Raw genomic sequence first — 22,184 nt, 5'->3', positions numbered from 1 at the left:
TATTTAGCTTAAGCAAAGAATTAGAAGAAATTTTCCTGCTCTAATAAGTGTGTATGTATCAGTATCACAGGAAAGAACTTTGAAGAGTTGTCTAATAGAAGAAGGATAAGTTTCCTACTGGTTAATTTTTTAAAAAGATGGAAATCTTTACAATAAAGTCCCTTTGTGTAAAATGAAGAAATTGAAAGAAAACTAGAAACTGAAGGATTCTCTCTTCCTCTAAGCAGAAGCACTGGTCAGAGTTACTAACTGTTCTTCTACAGCCCCCAACATAATTCTTCACACTGGGACTCTTCATACTTGAAAGTAGCATGCATAAAACACCTTCTCTGCTAATCTGAATTCTCCTTTACATTATTTAACAATGTCTAAGTCCATGGCACTAGCATGAGCCTTGTGTGAGGCTGATATTCACAACAACATCAAGGTACTATGTCCCTTCATGCAGAATATGTAAAACATTGAAACAACTCAGTAACACACCTCTCTCTTGTCTCCATATTTTCCCCTCCCTTCTCCTCCACCATTCCTCTCAGACCTTCCTCTCATTAATAAGTTGGGGATGTTTGTGAGGAGATAGTGAATATTAACTTTGACAGTGATGTGTTTGTTAAATAGAAGGCAAATTGGAGGTTCTGAGCTAATGCAAAACCTGAAGAGGGGTATGTGAGGGAACGTAAAAGAAAGCTATATAAACTTCTTATATATCTTATATATCTCAAGATTCTAGGCTGTTAAGATTTACCAACTATGTTTGGTGATATTTGCCACTAAGAGTTCTATCCCTGGGACATGTACACGGTTTATTCCTGATATCAAAGCAGCTTAAAATTATCATCCCCAAGTCTAGCTGTACCAGGCTCTAGAAGGATGCCCAGAGGACAGAGCCTTGTGTCAGTCAAGGGACAAAAGCAGCTTTCATGTTTCAGACAAAAGAACCATGGAAAACTGAGAGGCTGGCATCAGGGGAAATTGAGCAAGGGATACAAGAGTCCTCAGCACCAACTCTGCAACTTCTCTATTAACCAAAGTTGCTCCTAAGTAAAATGTTTATTTTTAAAAAATTATCCCCAAGGGTTTTTTGTTGTTGTTGTTGTTGTCACAAATATTTTTTTCTTGTGATGAGATCTTTTAAGATCTGCTCTTTTAGCAACTTTCAAATGCACAGTACAGTATTATCAACTATACTAACCTTACACCTTGAGGACTTATGTATTTTATAACTGGAAGTTTGTACCTTTTGAACAATTTCACTCATTTTTCTCAACCCCTGTCTCTGGAAACCACCAATCTGTTTTCTGTAACTATGAGTTTGCTTTTTTTTTTTTTTTTTAGATTCTAAATATAAGTGAGATCACACAGTATTTGTCTTTCTCTATCTGACCTATCTCACCTAGCATAATGCCTTCAAGTCCATCCATGTTGTCTCAAATGGCAAGTTTTCCTTCTTTTTTATGGCTGAATAATATTCACTTGTTTATAGATGTTATACACACACACACATGACCTATTTATTCATCCATCAACGGACACAGGTTGTTTTCATGTCTTTTCTGTTGTATATAGTACAGCAATGAACATGCATGTACAGATAACTTTTTGAGATAGTATTTTCTTTTCCTTTGAATAAATACCCAGAAGTGAGTTTGCTGAATCATATAGTTGTTCTATTTTTACTTTTTTTGAGAAAACTTTACACTGCTTTCCATAGTGGCTGCATCAAATTACATTTCTACCAACAATGCACAAGTGTTCCCTTTTCTCAACATCTTCACCAACACTCATTATTTCTTGCCTTTCTGATGATAAACATTTTAACAGGTGTCAGGTGATATCTAATTGTGTTTTTTATTTGCATCTACTTGATGGTTAGTGATGATGAGCACCTTTTCATGCTCCTGTTGGTCAACTGCATGTCCTTATGAAAAAATATCTATTTCGATCCTTTGTCTATTTTTATTCTTTTTAATTTTTTAAGATTTTACTTATTTATTTTACAGACAGAGCAAGGGGTAGGAGCGAGAAGGAGGGAGCGAGAGGGAGAGAAAGAATCTCAAGCAGACTCTACACTGAGCATGGAGCCTGATGCAGAGCTCGATCCCAAGACCCTGAGATCATGACCTTAGTCAAAACCAAAAGTTAGTCCCATAACAAACTAAGCCACCCAAGCACCCCATCCTTTGTCTATTTTAATTGGATTGTTTGTTTTGTTCCCAAGACTTATATCAAAGTGAGAACTTTCACAGAAATCACAAATTCAAATGTCTTCAAGTTCCAGAAAGCCAATCTAAATGAGCGATACCCTATCTGAAGAACAGCTTATAATCAGCTTCAGCGTATTATAGCCATTAAATAGAATTGCCATATCTTCTCACTATTTCAAGGTCTAGAAGTCAGACTTGAAGGTTAGATTACTCAAATTTTTAATGTGGACAATTAGTTAAAACTTTTTATTTGGTGTTTTCTTTTAATATCTGTATACCAGAAAAAGCCCAACAATCACTTTGCAACTTTTGGGTTAAGTCCTGCAAAGTTCACACTGAACAAACAATCACCATCATTTTTACACACATCACCAGATATTTCAAATTCCATATCTAAACTGAATGAGAAAAGGGAATAGAAAAAGGAGTTATAATTTATTGAACACTTCAAATGTGCCAGGCAGGCACTGTGTTCAATACTTTACTTTGGTCATTTCTTTTAATATTTTAAATTTCCCTAAGAAGTGAAGGTCCTTACTATCCCCATTTTACAGATGAGAAACTAAAGCTTAGAGAGGTTATATAACTTGACCAAAGTCATATGTGACTAAGAAGCAATGGAAATATAGAATCCAGGCTTGTCTATAAACCTTTTGTTCAATCTGTCTTAACAGGTCGTTTATCCAAGAATTAACAGGAGCTTAAACTTCGGACCCTTTACATTAATGTGGAGTTATAAGCTGGAATGTCAACACTCAGAGAGTAAAAACAACAACAACAACAATAACAACAAAAACGTGGTGTTTTTCTTTTCTCCCCACCCTTCAAGTCTTTAATACCCATTTTCATTATTACTGCTAAAGTAACTTTAGATAATTTTGCCACCTTTAAAAAACACCAATTCCCATGAAACAAGGATTGTATTGACTCTGCTTCTAAACCTTATGTAATGTATTTAAATCTTAGTGCTCTTCCCTAAGGCAAAAACCTTAAAGTGCTTTTATTTCTCCTATTGTGAGGGGGAAAAACCGCATTTTCTATTTTTCTTCTCTAGGAAGATTGCTTATTAGCCAGCAAAGATCGTATCTGAGCCAAGTTTTCAGGTAGCCTTTTTAAGGAGCTGATTTTATAGGGAAACATCCATTACTCTCCCTCCACCAATATCCCACACCACTAACTTTCACATATATATACATAGATAACAATTACTATTAAGTAACTCCAAAGAAGGTTCAACATTTCTTTTATTTGCCTCTGGTTGATGATACCCACAGTTAACTTGAAATTAACACCAGATGCTCCAAGAGGGAAAAGTTACCCCTAAAATGACCCAGATTGATACACTAAGATATTTTTAAAGTTTTATGGCCTTATTCATGATACTGACTTTCCTTCTTTCTTTTTTTTAAAGATTTTATTTATTTATTTGACAGAGAGAGAGAGAGAGAGAGCAAGGGAGCATAAACAGGGAGAGCAATGGAGGGAGAGGGAGAAGCAGGTTCCCCACTGGGCAGGGAGCCTGATGCCAGCTCAATCCCAGGACCCTGGGATCATGACCTGAACCAAAGGCAAACGTTTAACAAACTGAGCCACCCAGGTGCCCCAACAGAGTAGTGACTTCAAAGTAAACAAAACAAAACAATTAACCAGTAAATTGTGAATAATATATAGATATAGCTATCTATCTATCATCATCTATCTATCTATATACACATACATATATCTGCTAATTGTATTATGATGCAGTCTGTCCGTATTGTGTAGCCCTTAAATAATTTATTTGGATAAAAAAACTCAGTGGGTAGTCTTGGAGGATAGGGCCACAGATCATCAGTCCTATGTCACAAGTAAGTGACCCATGCCCACCAAACTCCGTTAGGCAAAGCTGGATCTATTCTTTAAAAAGAACAGGGGCTTTGCTGTCATCAGGAACTAAGGCAAAAACTTCAAAGTGCTTTTACTTCTCCTATTGTGAGGAAAAAAACACATTTTCTATTTTTCTTAAGGACTATTTAGTGAGCACCTACATGTCCAGAACCTATCCAAGTCAATTTGATACCACTGTATATTGAGGGTAGGGGAAAAGGATAAGTATAGTTTATATACACAAGGAGTTGAGAGTCTGCTTGAGTTGAGGGTGTCCTTCATGAAACATTTATGAAACACCAAGAAATATTTCTGCAACATGAAAGTAAGCCCCATATGGAGTAAAAAAAAAATGATTAAGATGTATTCTCTTGCCCCCAAGAGTGTTCTCAAATGCATAATACAGTGGAGACTGGTTCAAATCACAACTTAGTTTCATCAGGTTCCCAAGGCTGGAATCAAGAGGAAACAATCCCATTTTAGGCTATAGTTGTTAAATTATAGTACAAGTTTCAAGGATTTTCACAGGAAAAGTATCAAAATAAAGGGTGATAATACATGAAAGTCTCTCTTTGTATCTCTCAAGCTCTGTCTCTCTCAGGGTCATTTTGAAGAAAAACTGTTATTAATGTTGTCAGCTTACATTTTCTAAACCCTTCCCCTACTTAGTCACTACAGTCAAAACTTCCTTAACACCGTCCATCATGCTTTCCTCACTCTAAACCTTTGTTTATATCATTCTCTCTGCCTAGATAATTTTCCAACATGTGGCAACACTACCCATTTTTCAAAATCCATAACAAATGCTATCTGCATATAAATGAATGAAACCTTCCTTGATACCCACACTTGCCCCAGTCTGCATTTTTCCCTCACTAGTCTTTATCTCTCTTTCCTTGGAACCTTTGATGGTTGAGGCTATATTTTCCTTATCTTTGTATAACTCTCTCTATCATCTCCCATCTCCCACCCCAGACTCACTTACCCAATTCAGGAGGTATCAAGATTACCCACTGAAAATAAGGAGGCAGGCATTGTGTAGAGGTCTTAAAGAACGTAGAAAAATTAATCTGAAGACTTAAATCCTTCTTATCACCCTCTCATGTTCCTTACAATTCACCCCCACCTACCAGACTCTCAACATCTATATTCATCCTTACTGCCTTTTCCATGGTCTTAAATATGAAGATATTTTCCTTCTACTCAAATCTATTCTCTCTGAACTTCACCTTTGGCCCTGTCTTTTCTAACCTCCCTCTTGCTCCATTATGCATCCTCTTCCTCTCCTTCAACCTATAAGCCTGCTCAGCCCTCTTCCAATCTATATACAAGTACAAGAAACTTGTCTTCACAACCCCTGCATGTTACTCCCCTCTCTCTCCTCTTTGAAACCAACAAACTTCTTGAGTTGTCTACCTTCACTGGCACCACTTTCTTATCTTCCATTTTCCCATCTGTTCAGTCTGGCTTGAACTCCCAATATTCCAATGTCATTCCTTTCATTTAGGCTATTAGTCATTTGCCAAATGCAATGTATTTTTTCAAGCCGTCTAGTAATGGACTTCTTTTTAAACTGCATTTGCCACTCATAATTATGCCTCCATGTGGATACATTATATCCCCTTGGTTTTCACAACAGAACATTCTCATGCCACACTGACCTTTCCTCCCTGCCTCCTTCATTTGTTCCTGATCTTCACTTGCTTCTATGATGTTCATAGAACATCATAATTTTATTTCCATTTTCTATATACACCTTCTTGTGCAACCCTTTATCTTCAATGAGTATCTTTTTAGGCACCAGAACCAAAGACCCATCTGCCTGCTAGACCTCTCTACTTGCATGTTTTAAATATATTTTGACCCAGAGAAACCTGTACATTACTTTTGACTCTACTTTCTTTTTTACTACTTTTCCAGACTCGTATTCAGTCAATCAAAATCATTCATATTTTACCTTATAAAGACTCTTAAAATCTTTCCCCTTATCTTTTCTGGCGTTACCATTTTACTTTTATGGTCTTAATTGAGAATCTCATCAACTCATACCTGGATCATTGCAATGGCTTTGTATCTAGTCTCTTAGAATCCAAACTTGCCCTTTAATCTTTATTTTCTTAAGATTTTATTTTTACTTATTTATTTGACACAGAGAGAAACAGCAAGAGAGGAAACAATCAGGGGGAGTGAGAGAGGGAGAAGCATGCTTCCCACTGAGCAGGGAGCCCAATGTGGGCCTCCATCCCAGAACCCTGGGATCATGATCTGAGCCAAAGGCAGATGCTTAATGACTGAGCCACCCAGGCACCCCACCCCATAGTCTTTAAAGTGAAATGGTCAAGTACAGGTACGTTGGAGTCAGACTGCCATGGTTCAAATGCTGGGGCTGTATTACTTATTAGCTGTGTGATACTGGGCAAGTTACTTAACCTTCCCATGCCTCTATTTCCTCACCTCTAAAGTGTAGATGAGAATAGCATCTAATTCATAGGGATGTTGTGAGGATTAATTGTATCAATATACAAATAAAGCCCATACCTATGACTAGGGCTACATACATATGAGATGCTATTAATATAGTAAAAAAAACATGATAAACTAACTGTTCTCATGTATCCATCCTTAATGTTTTCCATGCCCTAAAAAATATTACCAAGGCTCTTACTTCATGATATGTCCCTTGCCTACTTCTCCTGACCTATCACTTATCATCCACTAACTCAAACACTCCAACACATGAGAACTTGTGCACATGATGAGATCTATGCACATGATACCAATTTGTTTTGTCCTACATTGCTCTATTTACAGTGGCCCGTCCCCTTGAAAATCATTGCCTTCTATTCTTTACCTAAGAGAGTAATCATCTTCAAGACCCAGTTTACTCTCCAAGGTGATTGTTATTAGTAACAGTATTGCAATTGTGATTGACTAATTCTCAGGGTTGTAATTTTTTTTAAAGCTTCCATGTGATCAGCAGTTGATGGGGGCTTTAATTTTTAAACTCAGTAAGCTATAAATGTTAGGAAAAAATGAGTTGTTCCTACTTGTTATGTATGTCCTAGAATCTCTCTCATATTAATAATAATATATTAATAGATAAAAATGATTAGTCTCACTCTTAATAATAGTGATTAGAGTAAAACTCTTCATAATGGAAAAAAAATCAGATTGTTCATCAACTCATCCAGGTTGAGTTAGATACACATTTTCTGTGCTCCTGTAATATCCCATGTATGTCTACCTACTGAACTTACTCATGGTTTTACAATTATTCATTACTTGTACCTCTCTAAACTATGAGTCCCTTGTGGATAGGAAGGGGTTTTATTACCAGTGACTATCATAATGCAAAGCACATAATAGGCACATAGTAAATTGTTATAAATAAATAAATATTGAAGAACATCTCTTTAGACTCCTTATTTATTCATCACACCTTCACCAGATATTTTTTATGAGGCAGTCACAAAATCTGTGCAAAACATTAATGATATGAAGATAAATCACTCCTTACCTAGCTAATCAGGGAGTCAAAGTCCCACTAAGGAGACAAGTACATAGATAATTATAGTACAGGGTGACAAGCACTATAGACCCATAGTAGCAATGATTTCAACACTGCCACTGCCAAACTCTCCCTATTCTGGGTTATTCCTGAAGTATCTCTCTTTACAAATTTATGTTAAGTACATCATAGGCATGAATTCTGAAAAGTTAACACCTCACCTGAAATATTGTAGAGAAGAATTTCTGGAAATTTACAAATCAAGAAAAGCATTATACACTTACATAATTTCAGTAACCATGAGTAACTAAGACTGCAGGAAAAACCTGAGAAAATAAAATTTCAGTGACTACAAAAGAGATTCTATCACCAAGATTCCATAATTTTTAGTAAAGACCTAAAATATTCATCTTTATCTATGCCAGTGCTCAAATTATAATGTTCCCCCAATGCTGCTAAATCTGAATGATACATACTTGTATCATTAGATACATTATATCTATATACATTATATCTATATCATTAGATATAGTATCATGACTATACTACTTAGTGTAGTCACTAAGATTTATTCATTTACTAACATCATAAAGGCCTGATCTGTTTAGACAATGAAGATGAAGTAGTATACAAGACTAATACAACCTGCCCTTGCCTTCACCAAATTTACAGACGAATGAGAGAGACAGTCTGTAAAGGAGTCAAAATTATGATACAGTTCAGTAAACACATTTTATTTAATATCTCCATTTCCAGACTTGTTAAGTCAGGGTTGATTAAGTCAGATGGACAATCATTGGAACTTCCATCCATTGTCCTCATCAGTAAAGGCATTTCCAGTAAAGGAAGGAGTGGGTAGAAGGCTATTATAATTACTTAACTGATAATAATGTGTTTATGGATTCTCTTCCCTGCTTAACCCTGCATTTCAACGCTAGCCTTCTAGAGAGTTAATGCTTTTATATAGCTTATGAAATGAATGCTACTGAATATCAGGAGCTTTGGCCAATCTCAGAAAGATATTTGCAGTCATAGGAGTTTGGGGGGGGGCATCAATCACATTATACTACAAAGACATGGAGCTATTTCCCCATGAGTCCTTTATGTTGCATATCTCCTACAGTCCTTTCTTTTCTTCTCTTCTTGTTACCTAGATGGTGTCAGAGGGCAATTTTGCTGTGAAAGAAATTTTTAAAAAATCAGGATACATATGAATTTGGTTTCATCCAGGAATTATTAAGCTTGGTTGAGATGCTTCCTCATTTAAAAACATGCCAGTTCCATTGTTGATTCTTTCAATGCCCCTGGGAACAAAGCTAGCCCTATGAGTAGGCAGAACAATAATCATGTAAGGAATATGATTTCAGGATCTCCAAAAGTTTCTCTTCTCTTTGTCAAGCAAGCAGCCTCCTCAAGCTCCCTAAATTTATAATAGTGCATGAAATTCTGATTTGGTAGTATTTAAAAAGCTTTTTGGTAGCTCTGGCAACAACCCAGGTGATTTGATTGAAGGGTGGCTCAAAAGGTTTCACCTTCCTAAAGATATGTCTCTCAGAGCAATCTATAAAAGTACACAAAATTCTTGTCAATATCTAATTTGAGTGAAAGCACTAAAGATCCTCATTATGGTACAAGTTCTACCTAGTATAAGGAATCCCTTAAATGATTATTTTAATTCCAAGGATACTAAGAAGGAGAAAAAAGGATTTCAATGCAGTATAAATTAGCAAACGTATAAAATATCCATTATGTGCAAGGAAATGTGTTAGGTAATGGGCATAGACAGATGAAAGGACATAGTCTCTACTTCCAGGAGCTTACAAATAGAAATAAAGATAAAGGCACTGAATATGATATTAAATACTAAAAGACAGGAAGATTAAAAAGTAAAGACAAATAAATGCACAAGGAAAAAATCTCTTACTTCATATTCTGTTTTAAAAAAGATGGATCACAAAAGACAATATTGAAATTAAAGGAGCTAATTGCCCCTAAACCAGCTTTATAAGAGACATTAAAGGGACTTCTATAAGTGGAAAAAAAGGTGATCATTAGAAGTAAGAAGAAGGAAAAAATTTTATAAGTAATAGCAAGCATACACCAAAGTTGGTAGAGCACTCTCTTATAAAACTAGAATGAAGGTTAAAAGACAAAGTAATAAGATTAAGTCTAAAAAATTAATCAAGGGGACTCAAAAATGTATATGTAAATATGACAAGGTATACATAAAACTTGGAGGGGGGGGGACGCCTGGGTGGCTCAGTTGGTTGGGCGGCTGCCTTCGGCTCAGGTCATGATCCCAGCGTCCTGGGATCGAGTCCCACATCAGGCTCCTTGCTCAGCAGGGAGCCTGCTTCTCCTTCTGCTTCTGCCTCTGCCTGCCTCTTTGTCTGCCTGTGCTCACTCTCTCTGACAAATAAATAAATAAAATCTTTTAAAAAAAAAAAACTTGGAGGGGGAAGTAAAAATAAAGTTCTTTTAGAATGTGTTTAAATTCCAGTGACTATCAAACTAATACTGACTGCAGTATACATAGGATATTATATGTAAACTTCATGGTAACCACAAACCAAAACTGATAATAGGTATCAAAAAGAGAGAGAGAGAAGCCAGTCATAACACTAAGTAAAGTCAACAATTACAAAGGAAGAGAGCAAGAGAACAAAGAAACAGAGAAGTACTACAAAAACAACTAAAAAAAAAAAAAAACAATGAACAGAATGGCGGTGAATACACACCTATCAATAATTACTTTAATGTAAATGGTCTAAATGTTCCAGTCAAAAGATATAGGGTACAGGGCACCTGGATGGCTCAGTTGGTTAAGCACCTGCCTTTGGCTCAGGTCATGGTCCCAAGATCCTGGGATGGAGTCTTAATTGGTTTCCCTACTAATTTGCTTATCGCTCTCCTTCTTCCCCTCCCTTCTGTTCAAGTGCTTTATCTTTCTCTTTCTCTCTCTCTCTCAAATACAAGTCCCTCTACAAGGGGCTCTTCAGACCTAAAAACACATATGGACTGAAAGTAAATGGATCAAAAAAGATACTTTTGCAAATGAAGAAGAAAAAAAAGAAGAAGAAAAGAAGGTAGCAATAGTTATATAAGACCAAACAGACTTAAAGCAATAGACTGTAGCCTATAAAAGACTCATACTAGACCTGAAGGCACATGCGGATTAAAAGTGAGGGGCTGGAGAAACCTTTATCATGCAAACGGATGTCAGAAGAAAGTCAGAGTAGCAACCCTTATGTTGGACAAACTGGACTTTTTTGTTCTTGTATTTTTTTAACATATAATGTATTATTTGTTTCAGGGGTACAGTTCTGTGAATCATCACTCTTATACAACTCAAAGCACTCACCATAGCCTCCCCAATATCCATCACCCAGCCACCTCTTGTGTTGTTATTATCCAACTTTGTTATCAGGGTAGTACTGTCCTCATGGAATGGTTTAGAATGTGTTCCCTCTATTCTATTATTTGCAATATTTTGATAAAGATTATCATTAATTTTTTTTAATGTTTGATCGAATTCACCAACAAAGCCATGTGGTCTTGGCCTTTTCTGTGCTGAGAGATTTTTGAGTCCTAGTTCAATTCTTATTCTTGCTGTTGGACTAAGAAGATTTCCTGTTTCATGATTCAATCATGATAACTTGTGCTTTTTTAGGAATTATCTTAGTTTTTTTCCTAAGTTATCTGATTAGTTAGCATATAATTATTTATAGGAATCTGTTATCACACCATGTATTTCTGTGGTTCTCTATTATATCGTTTTCTCTTCCATTTCTTCTTTTAATTATTTAAATTCAATTAGCCCAAGCAGAGTATATCATTAGTTTCTTCTGTAGTGTTAAATAATTCATTAGTTGTGTATGACACCCAGTGCTCATCATATCACCATTTCTCATTTTGGTTTTTGAGCTGTCTCTTTTTTTTCTTAGTTAATATAAGCAAACTATTGTGAATTTTCTTTTTTTTTTAACTGGCCTTACTTTGAATACATAAATGCTTCCAAACAATATCAACAAGAAAACAGTGGCTTTGAATGACACACTGGAACCTGTATGCTTAATTGATACGTATAGAACATTCCAACTCCAAAAAGCAGAATACACATTCTTTTCAAGTGCAAATGGAGTATTCCCCAGTATAGACCACATGTCAGGCCACAAAGTAAGTTTCAATAAATTAAGGAAGATAAATATTGTCAAGCATCTTTTCCAACCATGATGGTATGAAATTAGAAATCAATCACAAGAAAAAAAAAACTGGAAAAGACACATAGATGAAGTTTAAATAACATGGTATTAAATAATGCAAGCATCAATTAAGAAATCAAAGAAGAAATCAAAAACCAAGTGGAGGTGAATGAAAATAAAAACATAACGGTCCAAAATCTTTGAGATGCAGCAAAAGCAATTTTAGCAAGAAAATTTATAGCAATTTAATCCTAACTCAACAAAAAGGAAAAATCTCAAATAGACACAGTAACCTTACATCTAAAAGAGCTAGAAACTTTTGTTTTTATGAAGTCCCAAAACTTTATTTTTGCTTTTGTTTCCCTTGCCTGAGGAGACATATCTAGTAAGAGGTTCATATGGCTGATGTCAAAGAGACTATTGTGTTCTCCTCCAGGATTTTAATGGTTTCCTGTCTCACAATTAAATCTCTAGTCCATTTGGAATTTATTTTTGTGCATGGTGTTAAAAAAAAAAGTGGTCCAGTTTCATTCTTCTGCATGTTGCTGTCCATTTCTCAACACAATTGTTGAAGAGACTCTCCTTTTTCCATTGGTTATTCTTTTCTACTTCATCAAAGATTAATTGACCATAGTTGTGTATTCATTTCTGGTTTTCTACCCTGTTCTGTTTATCTATGTGTCTATTTTTGTGTCAGTACCCTACTGTATTGGTCACTACAGTTCTGTAATGTAACTTGAAGTCCAGAATTGTGATGTCTCCAGCTTTGCTTTCTTTTTTCAAGGTTGCTTTGGCTATTCAGGGTTTTTTGTAGTTCCATACAAATTTTGGTATTGTCTCTTCTAGCTTTGTGAAAAATACTGGTGGTATTTTGATGGAGATTACATTAAATGTATAGGTTACTTTGAGTAGTATACACAGTTTAACAATATTTGTCCTTCTGAGCCATGGGCATAAAATGTATGTCCATTTCTTTGCATCATTGTCAATTACTTTCATTGATGTTTTATAGTTTTTAGAATACAGGTCTTTGACAGTCTCTTCAACAAATAATTTTGGGAAAATTGGGCAGCCACATCCAGAAGAATGAAACTGGACCATTTCCTTACACCACACATAAAAACAGACTCAAAATGGATGAAAGAACTCAATGTGAGACAGGAATCCATCAGAATCCTTGAGGAGAACACAGGCAGCAACCTCTTTGACCTCAGCCACAGCAACTTCTTCCTAGAAACATCACCAAAGGCAAGGGTAGCAAGGGCAAAAATGAACTATTGGGATTTCATCAAGATCAAAAACTTTTGCACAGGAAAGGAAACAGTCAACAAAACAAAGAGGCAACCCATGGAATGGGAGAAGATATTCCCAAATGACACTACAGACAAAGGGCTGATATCCAAGATCTATAAGGAACTCCTCAAACTCAACACTCAAAAAAACAGATAATCATGTCGAAAAATGGGCAGAAGACATGAACAGACACTTTTCCAAAGAAGACTTACAAATGGCTAACAGACACATGAAAAAATGTTCATCATCGTTAGCCATCAGGGAAACTCAGGTCAAAACCACATTGAGATACCACCATACACCAGTTAGAATGGCCAAAATTAACACAACAGGAAAGAACAAGTGTTGGAGAGGATGTGGAGAAAGGGGAACCCTCTTACACTGTTGGTGAGAATGCAAGTTGGTGCTGCCACTTTGGAAAACAGTGTTGAGATTCCTTAGGAAATTAAAAATAGAGCTACCCTATGACCCTGCAATTGCACTACTAGGTATTCACCCCAAATATACAGATGCAGTGAAAAGAAGGGCCATATGTACCCCAGTGTTCCTAGCAGCAATGGCCACAATTGCCAAACTGTGGAAGGAGACAGGATGCCCTTCAACAGATGAATGGATAAAGAAGATGTGGTACACATATACAATGGAATATTATTCAGCCATCAGAAATGATAAACACCCAAACTTGTATAAACATGGGAGGAACTGGAGATTATGCTGAGTGAAATAAGTCAAGCAGAGAGAGTCAATTATCATATGGTTTCACTTACTTATGCAGCATAAGGAAAAACACAGAGGACATTAGGGGAAGGAAAGGAAAAGTGAATTGGGGGAAATCGGAGGAGGAGATGAACCATGAGAGACTGTGAACTCTGAGAAACAAACTGAGGGTTTTGGAGGGGAGGAGAGTAGGGAGCCTGGTGATGGGTACTGAGGAGGGCACATACTGCATGGAGCACTGGGTGTGGTTCATAAACAATGAATCTTGGAACACTGAAAGAATAAATTTAAATTAAAAAAGAAAAAAACGAAATGGATAAATTTCTAGAAATATATAATCCTCCAAAACTAAATAGGGAAAGAATATGAAATTTAACAGACCTATTACTAGTAACAAAATTGAATCAGTGATCAAAAACTCCCCACAAACAGGAGTCCACAACCAGTTGAAAGCACAGGTAAATTCTACCAAGCATTTAAAGAAGGATTAATACTTATTTTACTCAAACTGTTCCAAAAACTAAAAGAGGAAAAGAAGTTTCCATACATTCTATGAGAGCACCATTACCTTGATACCAAAACCAGACAAACACACCACAAAAAAAAAAAAATACTAGCCAATATCCTTGATGAACACAGATACTCAAAAAAATTAGCACACTACATTCAACAATATATTAAAATGATTGTTCATCAGGATCAAGTAGGGTTTATTCTGAAGGTGCAAGGATGGTTCAATATAGATGCATCATTAATATTAATACCACATTAAAAAAATGAAGGATGAAATTATATGAACATTTCAACAGATGCAGAAAAAACATTTGACAAACTCCAACATCTGTTTATGATAAAACTCTCAACAAAGTGAGTTTAGAGGGTACATATGTCAACATAACACAAGCCATATAAGACAAACCTACAGTTAACATCATACTCAATGATGAAACACTGATAACTTTCCTCTAAGATCAGGAGCAAGAAAAGGATGTTCATTCTCATCGCTTTTATTCAACATAGTCCTGGAAGTCCCAGCCACAACAATCGTACCAGAAAAAGAAATAAAAGACATTCAAAATTGTAAGACAGAAGTAAACTGTCACTATTTGCAGATGGCATTAATACTATATACAAAATCTTAAAGATTTTTACAAAAAACAATTAAAAGTAATAAATAAATTCAGTAATTTAGAGAATACAAAGTGAATACACATAAATTGGTTACATATTTGTATACTAGTAGGGAAGTAGAAGAAAGAGAAATTAAAAGAACAATCCCATTTACAATTTAACCAAAAAGAGTAAAAGACTTAGGACCAAAATTAACCAAGGAGGGGAAAGACTTATACTCTAGAATGTAAATAACAGTGACAAAAAAAGCTGAAGACAACACAACAAATGGGAAGAAAGATTAGAAGAATTAATATTAACATGTCTGTACTACTCAAAACAATCTACAGAGTCAACACGATCTTTATCAAAATATCTACACATTTTTCACAGAATTAGAACAAATAGTCTTAAAATTAGTATGCAACCACAAAAGACCTCAAATAACCAAATAGATCTTGAAAAAGAAGAACAAAGTTGAAGGTATCACGATCAATGTACTACAAACTACAATAATCAAAATGGTATGGTACTGGCACAAAAATAGACACATAAAGCAATAGAACAAATAAAGAATCCAGAAAAAAACCAGGGGGTGGGTATTGGGGAGGGCACGGATTGCGTGGAGCACTGGATGTGGTGAAAAAACAACGAATACTGTTACACTGAAAAGAAATAAAAAAAAAAATCCATGTCCATATGGTAGTTAATCTGTGACAGAAAGCAATAATATACAATGGGGAAAAGGCAGTCTCTTCAATAAATGGTGTTGGGAAAACTGAATAAACACATGCAAAAGAATGAAACTGGACCACTTTCTAATGCCATATACAAAAATACACAAGTTGGATTAAAGACATAATTGTGAGACCCAAAACCATAAAACTCCTAAAAGAAAACTTAGGCAATAATCTCTTTGACATTGGCTCTAGCAACATTTTTCTACATATGTCTCCTCAGGCAAGAGGAAGAAAAGCAAAAATGAACTGTTGGGACTACAACAAAGTAAAAAGCTTTTAACATCAACAAAACAAAAGCAGCCTACTAAATGGGAGAAGATATTTAGAAATGATAAGTGTGAATATCCAAAGTACAGAAAAAGCATATACAAATCAGCACATTAAAAAAATCCAAATAATCCAATTTAAAATTAGATAGAGGACCTGCATTTAAAAAAAAAAAAAGAAAAGTATAGATGGCTATACGTATGAGAATGGAGGCTCATAATCACTAACCCTTAAGGAAATGCAAATTAAAAGCACAATGAAACCACCCTAAACCTGTCAGAATGCTAGTATCCAAAAGAAAAGAAATAACAAAAGTTGGTAGGGATTTGAGGGGAAAGAGAATCCTCATGCGATGCTGGTGGGAATGTAAATTGCTGCAACCACTGTAGAAAACAGTATGGTGGTTAATTAAAAAATTAAAAATAGAAATACCTTATGAGGGATGCCTGGGTGGCTCAGTTGGTTAAGCGGCTGCCTTCGGCTTGGGTCATGATCCCAGGGTCCTGGAATCGAGTCCCACATCAGGCTCCTTGCTCAGCAGGGAGTCTGCTTCTCCCTCTGCCTCTGCCTGCCTCTCTGTCTGCCTGTGCTCACTCTCTCTGACAAATAAATAAATAAAATCTTTAAAAAAAATACCTTATGATTCAGTAATTCCCCTCCTGGGTATTTACCCAAAGAATACGAAAACACTAATTTGAAAAAAATATGTGCATCTCTATATTTATTGCAGCATTATTTACAATCCAAGATATATAAACAACGTAAGTGTCCAACAATAGATGAAGAATACAAAAGAGTGTGTGTGTGTGTGTGTGTGTGTGTGTGTGTGAATATTACTAAACCATGAAAAAGAATGAGATCATGCCATTTGCAACAACATCATGGATGGACCTAGAGAGTATTATACTAAATGAAATAAGTCAGAGAAAGTCAAATAGTATATGTTTTCACTTGTATGTGGAATCTGAAAAACAAAACAAGTAAAAAATGTACAAGTGGATGCATAAATACGGGCCTTTAAAAACCAGAAGGGCTGAATTCCATGAGTTTGTAAGACCAATGGGACTTGAAACCTGGAGCTTAAAAGCCAACTAACCCAGCACTGGGTGACCTGGGAGGGCCAGTTGATAGCTGGGTCACCCCCCTTAAAGAGACAGCAGTCTGTGCAAAGAAGAAACATAGAAAAGGTGTTATACACAACTAATAAATTGTTCAACACCACATCAAAAACTAATGATGTACTCTATGTTGGCTAATTGAACATAATTTAACAATAGAAAAAAGAAACAGAGTTTACACAATGCTGAGGGCAAATGGGAGACAGATCTGTTCATAATGATTTTGGAGTGTGTTGTGGGCTTCTCCCCAGCCCTGAGCATAAACATAGAACCACTTGTGTGAGACAGCACTGCACAGACATTTGCCACCTAATCTTCCAGCAGTGCACCATGCCCAAAATTTCTCCTGAGGACCTGCCCACTCTAAGCCAGCTAGCCTCAGCCTTGGGTTTAGAGTAAATTTTGTTAAAGCCATGCATGTGCACCACCCAGCTATCAGTTTTACTGCTGCCACTGCACATCATATACATCCCCCACACATGCCCAGTCATGTGCCCCTAGCCACCATGACATGCTGCACCTGGTAACATGCCTCCAGCCACCTTCACATACCACACCAAGCCATGTGCCACCAGCTACCCAGACATACAGCCCCCACCCACTGCCATCCTTCAGGGAATCAGGTAAAGGACTAGCAGTCTGGTGCAAATTTTGCTAACAACACTGCCCAGTTCCCACGTTCCCTGGTGGGCATGCTCCCTCAGAGCTGGCCGCCCCAAGGCTCACTAATACCTCAGAGAGCAGGCATGGCCTACAACAGGCAGAAAATGCAAATGACTGCACTGAAAGGAATTGTCTCAGACACAACAGCAGGACATAAGCAACACACATAGGACACTCTCCTGCAGTGTCAGATTCTGGTGAACAGGTGACACTGCGCTTCGGGGCACTCCAGGACCTCTTCTTAATAAAGTCATGGCTTTCGGGGCACCTGGGTGGCTCAGTGGGTTGGGCCGCTGCCTTCGGCTCAGGTCATGATCTCAGGGTCCTGGGATCAAGTCCCACACCGGGCTCTCTGCTCAGCAGGGAACCTGCTTCCCTCTCTCCCTCTCTCTCTGCCTGCCTCTCTGTCTACTGTGATCTCTCTCTGTCAAATAAATAAATAAAATCTTAAAAAAATAAAAAAAATAAAGTCATGGCTTTCAAGAACAGAAGACACAACTGACATTCTTAACACATATTTACAGACACAGAGGGGCAGACAAATGAGGAGACAGAGAAATTTACCCTAAATGAAAGAAAAGGACAAGGCCACAGCCAGAGATCTAAGCAAAACAGATATAAGTAACATGCCTGATAGAGGATTTAAAGGAATGATCATAAGGATACTCAATGGAAGTGAAAAAAAATGTGGAAGACTTGGCTGATACCTTTAACACAGAGATAAGGAATAATAGCAGAGATAAAGGACACAATAAAAGAAATGAGACCCAAGATTTGTGGAATGAACAGCAAGATGGAAGAAACAGAAGAATGGATTAGTGACCTAGAAGACTGAGTAATGGAAAGTAACCAAGCTGAACAAGAGAGACAAAAGTATTACTCAAAATGAGAATAGACTTAGGGAATGCAGTGATTCCATCAAACATAATAATAATAATACTTATTATTATTATTATTATTATTAATTATTATTATATATTATAGAGATCCCAGAAGAAGAAGAGAGAGAAAGGGGGGCAGAATTTTTATTTGAAAAAATAATAGCTGAAAACTTCCCTAATCTGGGGAAGGAAACAGATATCCAGATCCAGGAGGCAGAGAAACAACAAAAGCAGACTCACACCAAGACATATTGTAATTAAATCTGTAAAATGTAATGATGAAGAAAATATTTTAAGAGCAACAAGACAAAAGAAGCCATTAACTTTACAAGGGAAAACCCATAGGGTTAACTGGAGATTTTTCTTTTTTTCTTCCCCCTTTCTTCCCTAAGTATTTATTTAAATTCCAGTTAGTTAACACATAGTGCAATATTAGTTTCAGGAGTAGAATTTAGAGATTGATTACTTATATATAACAACCAGTGCTCATCACAACAAATGCTCTCCTTAATACCCATCACCCATTTAGCCTATCCTCCTGCCTACCTCTACTGCAGCAGTCCTTAATTTGTTCTCCATAGTTGAGAGTCTGTTTTATAGTTTGCCTCTCTCTTATTTTTTACCCTATGTTCATCTGTTTTGTTTCTTAAATTTCACAATTGAGTGAAATCATATGGTATTTGTCTTTCTATGACTGACTCTAGCTCCATCTGCATCATTGTAATGGAAAGATTTCATTCTCTTTGGTGGATGAGTAATATTCCATTATATATAATTATATTAATATTATATATTTTATATGTAATATTATATCATTACATTATATATTATATGTATTTATATATTATATAATATTATACATTATATATAATACATATTATTTATTTATAAATATTTTATTTATTTATTTGACAGAGAGAGAGATTGCAAGTAGGCAGAGAGTCAGGCAGAGAGGGGGGAAGCAGGCTCCCCACTGAGGAGAAAGCCTGATGTGGGCCTCCATTCCAGGACCCCGAGATCATGACCAGAGCCAAAGACAGAGGCTTAACACACTGAGTTACCCAGGCGACCTATAATATATATTATTATATTGATATTATTTTATATATATATATATATATATATATATATATATCACCTCTTTATCCATTCATCAGTTGATGGACATTTGTGTTGTTTCCATAATTTGGCTATTAGCTATTTCCGTAATTTGGCTATTGGTGGTAATGCTGATATAAACATCAGGGTGCATGTTTCCCTTTGAATTACTATTTCTGTATTTTTAGGGGAAATACCTAATGGTACAATAGCTGGATCATAGGACAGTTCTATTTTTAACTTTCTGAGGAGCCTCCATGCTGCTTCCACAGTGGCTACTCCAGTTTGCCTTCCCACCAAGAGTGTAAGAGTGTTCCCCTAAGGGCCAGGATAAGGAATCTAGATTCCATTTAGTAAGGAACTAGAAAGAGAGGCATTGAGAATATTTTTTAAGGATTTTATTTATTTATTTGACAGAGGGAGAGGGATCACAAGTAGGCGGAGGGGCAGGCAGAGGGAGAGGGGGAAGCAGGCTCCCTGCTAAGCAGAGAGCTCAATGTGGGGCTTGATCCCAGGACCCTGAGATCATGACCTGAGCCGAAGGCAGAGGCTTAACCCACTGAGTCACCCAGGTGCCCAACATTGAGAATTTTTGAATTGGAGAATATTATGATCAGAGAAGTTTTAGTTAGACTAATCTAACTGAAGTTCCCAAGACCCCAACCTCTTTGCTGAATAAAGTTTTGTTAAGAAGTGTAATGTAAAGCTTCACTACCTGAATTTTCACTCAGATTATTTTTAGCTCAGGATTTCCTGGCAAGTCAAAAAGTCCAAAGGTGAGGTTTTCTTCTATTGGTAGCAGGTGTTTCTGAGAGAGAAAGGGTAGGTTTTTATATTTTAAAAGATCTTTATTTATTCATTTGAGAGAGAGAGATATCATGAGCAGGGTGAGGGGTAGAGGGAGAAGCAGACTCCCCACTGAACAGGGAGCCCAATGTGGGACTCAATCCCAGGACTCCAGGAATATGTGCTGAGCCAAAGGCAGAGAGTTAACTGACTGAGCAATGCAGGTGCCCCAAAAGGGTAGGTTTTACTCATGCAGAAGTATATTTAGGCCTGATATAGCTAGGTGATAACCTCTGCTCCTCTGTGTTACTCAGACTATGAAAGCTTAAGGAAGGGTAACTTATCTGTAAGTAAAAATAAAGTTGTAGGCAATTAAGAACATTGCTTTGGGAATGAAATAGACCTGCATTATCAAAAACATGGTCTGAGGAGAAGCAATATCGACATCACTTGGGAATTTTTTTTAATAAATAAAGATGTATTAATATATAGCATGCTCATTTTGGTTTTTTTTAAACTTTATTTTATTTTTTCAGTGTTCCAAAATTTATTGCTTATGCATCATACCCAGTGCTCCATGGAATTTTTTTTTAGAAATGCAAAATGTGAGGCTCTACTTTATATTTACTGACTCATAATTTGCATTTTTAAAAATTTAGTGCTTTTAGAATGTGCCCAAATTTAAGTGACCATCAACATCAATTTAATACACACTGCTCTATGCATAAGATATTATGTATGAAACTAATATTAACTACAAATCAAACCTTTAATAGATATACAAAAAATAAAGAGAAGGTAATCCAAGAATGTCATTAAAGAAAACCATAAAACTACAAAGAAAAAGAGGAAGAGAAGAAGAAAGGAACAGAGAAAAACTATAAAGAAGAAAAGTAAAATAACAAAATGGAAGTAAGTACATACCTATCAATAATTACTTTGGATGTAAATGGACTAAAAACAGCAATCAAAACACATAGGGTGACTCAATGGATTAAAAATAAGATCCACCTGTATGCTCCCTACAACAGACACACTTCAATATGAAAGACACATGCCAATTGAAAATGATAAAATGAAAAACATTTACCATGCAAATAGAAGTGAAAAGAAAAATGAGGCAGCAATACTTATATCAGAGAAAGAAGACTATGAAACCAAGTCTATAGCAAGAGACAAAGAAAAACAGTACATACTGCTAAGGAGAACAATCCAAAAGGAAGATATGACAATAGTAAATATTTATGCGCCCAACATGGGAACTCCTAAATACATAAAGCAACTATTAACAGACTTAAAAGAAGAAAGTGACAGTAATACAATAATATCAGAGGACTTTAAAACCACTTACATCAATGGATAGATCAATGAGGTGGAAAATCAACAAAGAAAGAGTGGCTTTGATGACATTAGACCAGATGGACCTAATAAATATATTCAAAACATTCCATCCCAAACATCAAAATACACATGCAAGTGTACATGAGACATTCTCCAGAACAGATCAGAAGATAGGCCACAAAAAAACAGTCAAAATAAATTCAAAAGATTGGGGCACCTGGGTGGCTCAGTGGGTTGAAGCCTCTGCCTTCGGCTCGGGTCATGATCCCAGGGTCCTAGGATCGAGCCCCGCGTCGGGCTCTCTGCTCGGTGGGGAGCCTGCTTCCTCCTCCCTCTCTGCCTGCCTCTCTGCCTACTTGTGATCTCTGTCAAATAAATAAATAAAATCTT

This window comes from Martes martes (assembly GCF_963455335.1).
Source record: "Martes martes genome assembly, chromosome: X".
Taxonomy (NCBI): Eukaryota; Metazoa; Chordata; class Mammalia; order Carnivora; family Mustelidae; genus Martes; species Martes martes.
This window is presented reverse-complemented; position numbering follows the sequence as displayed.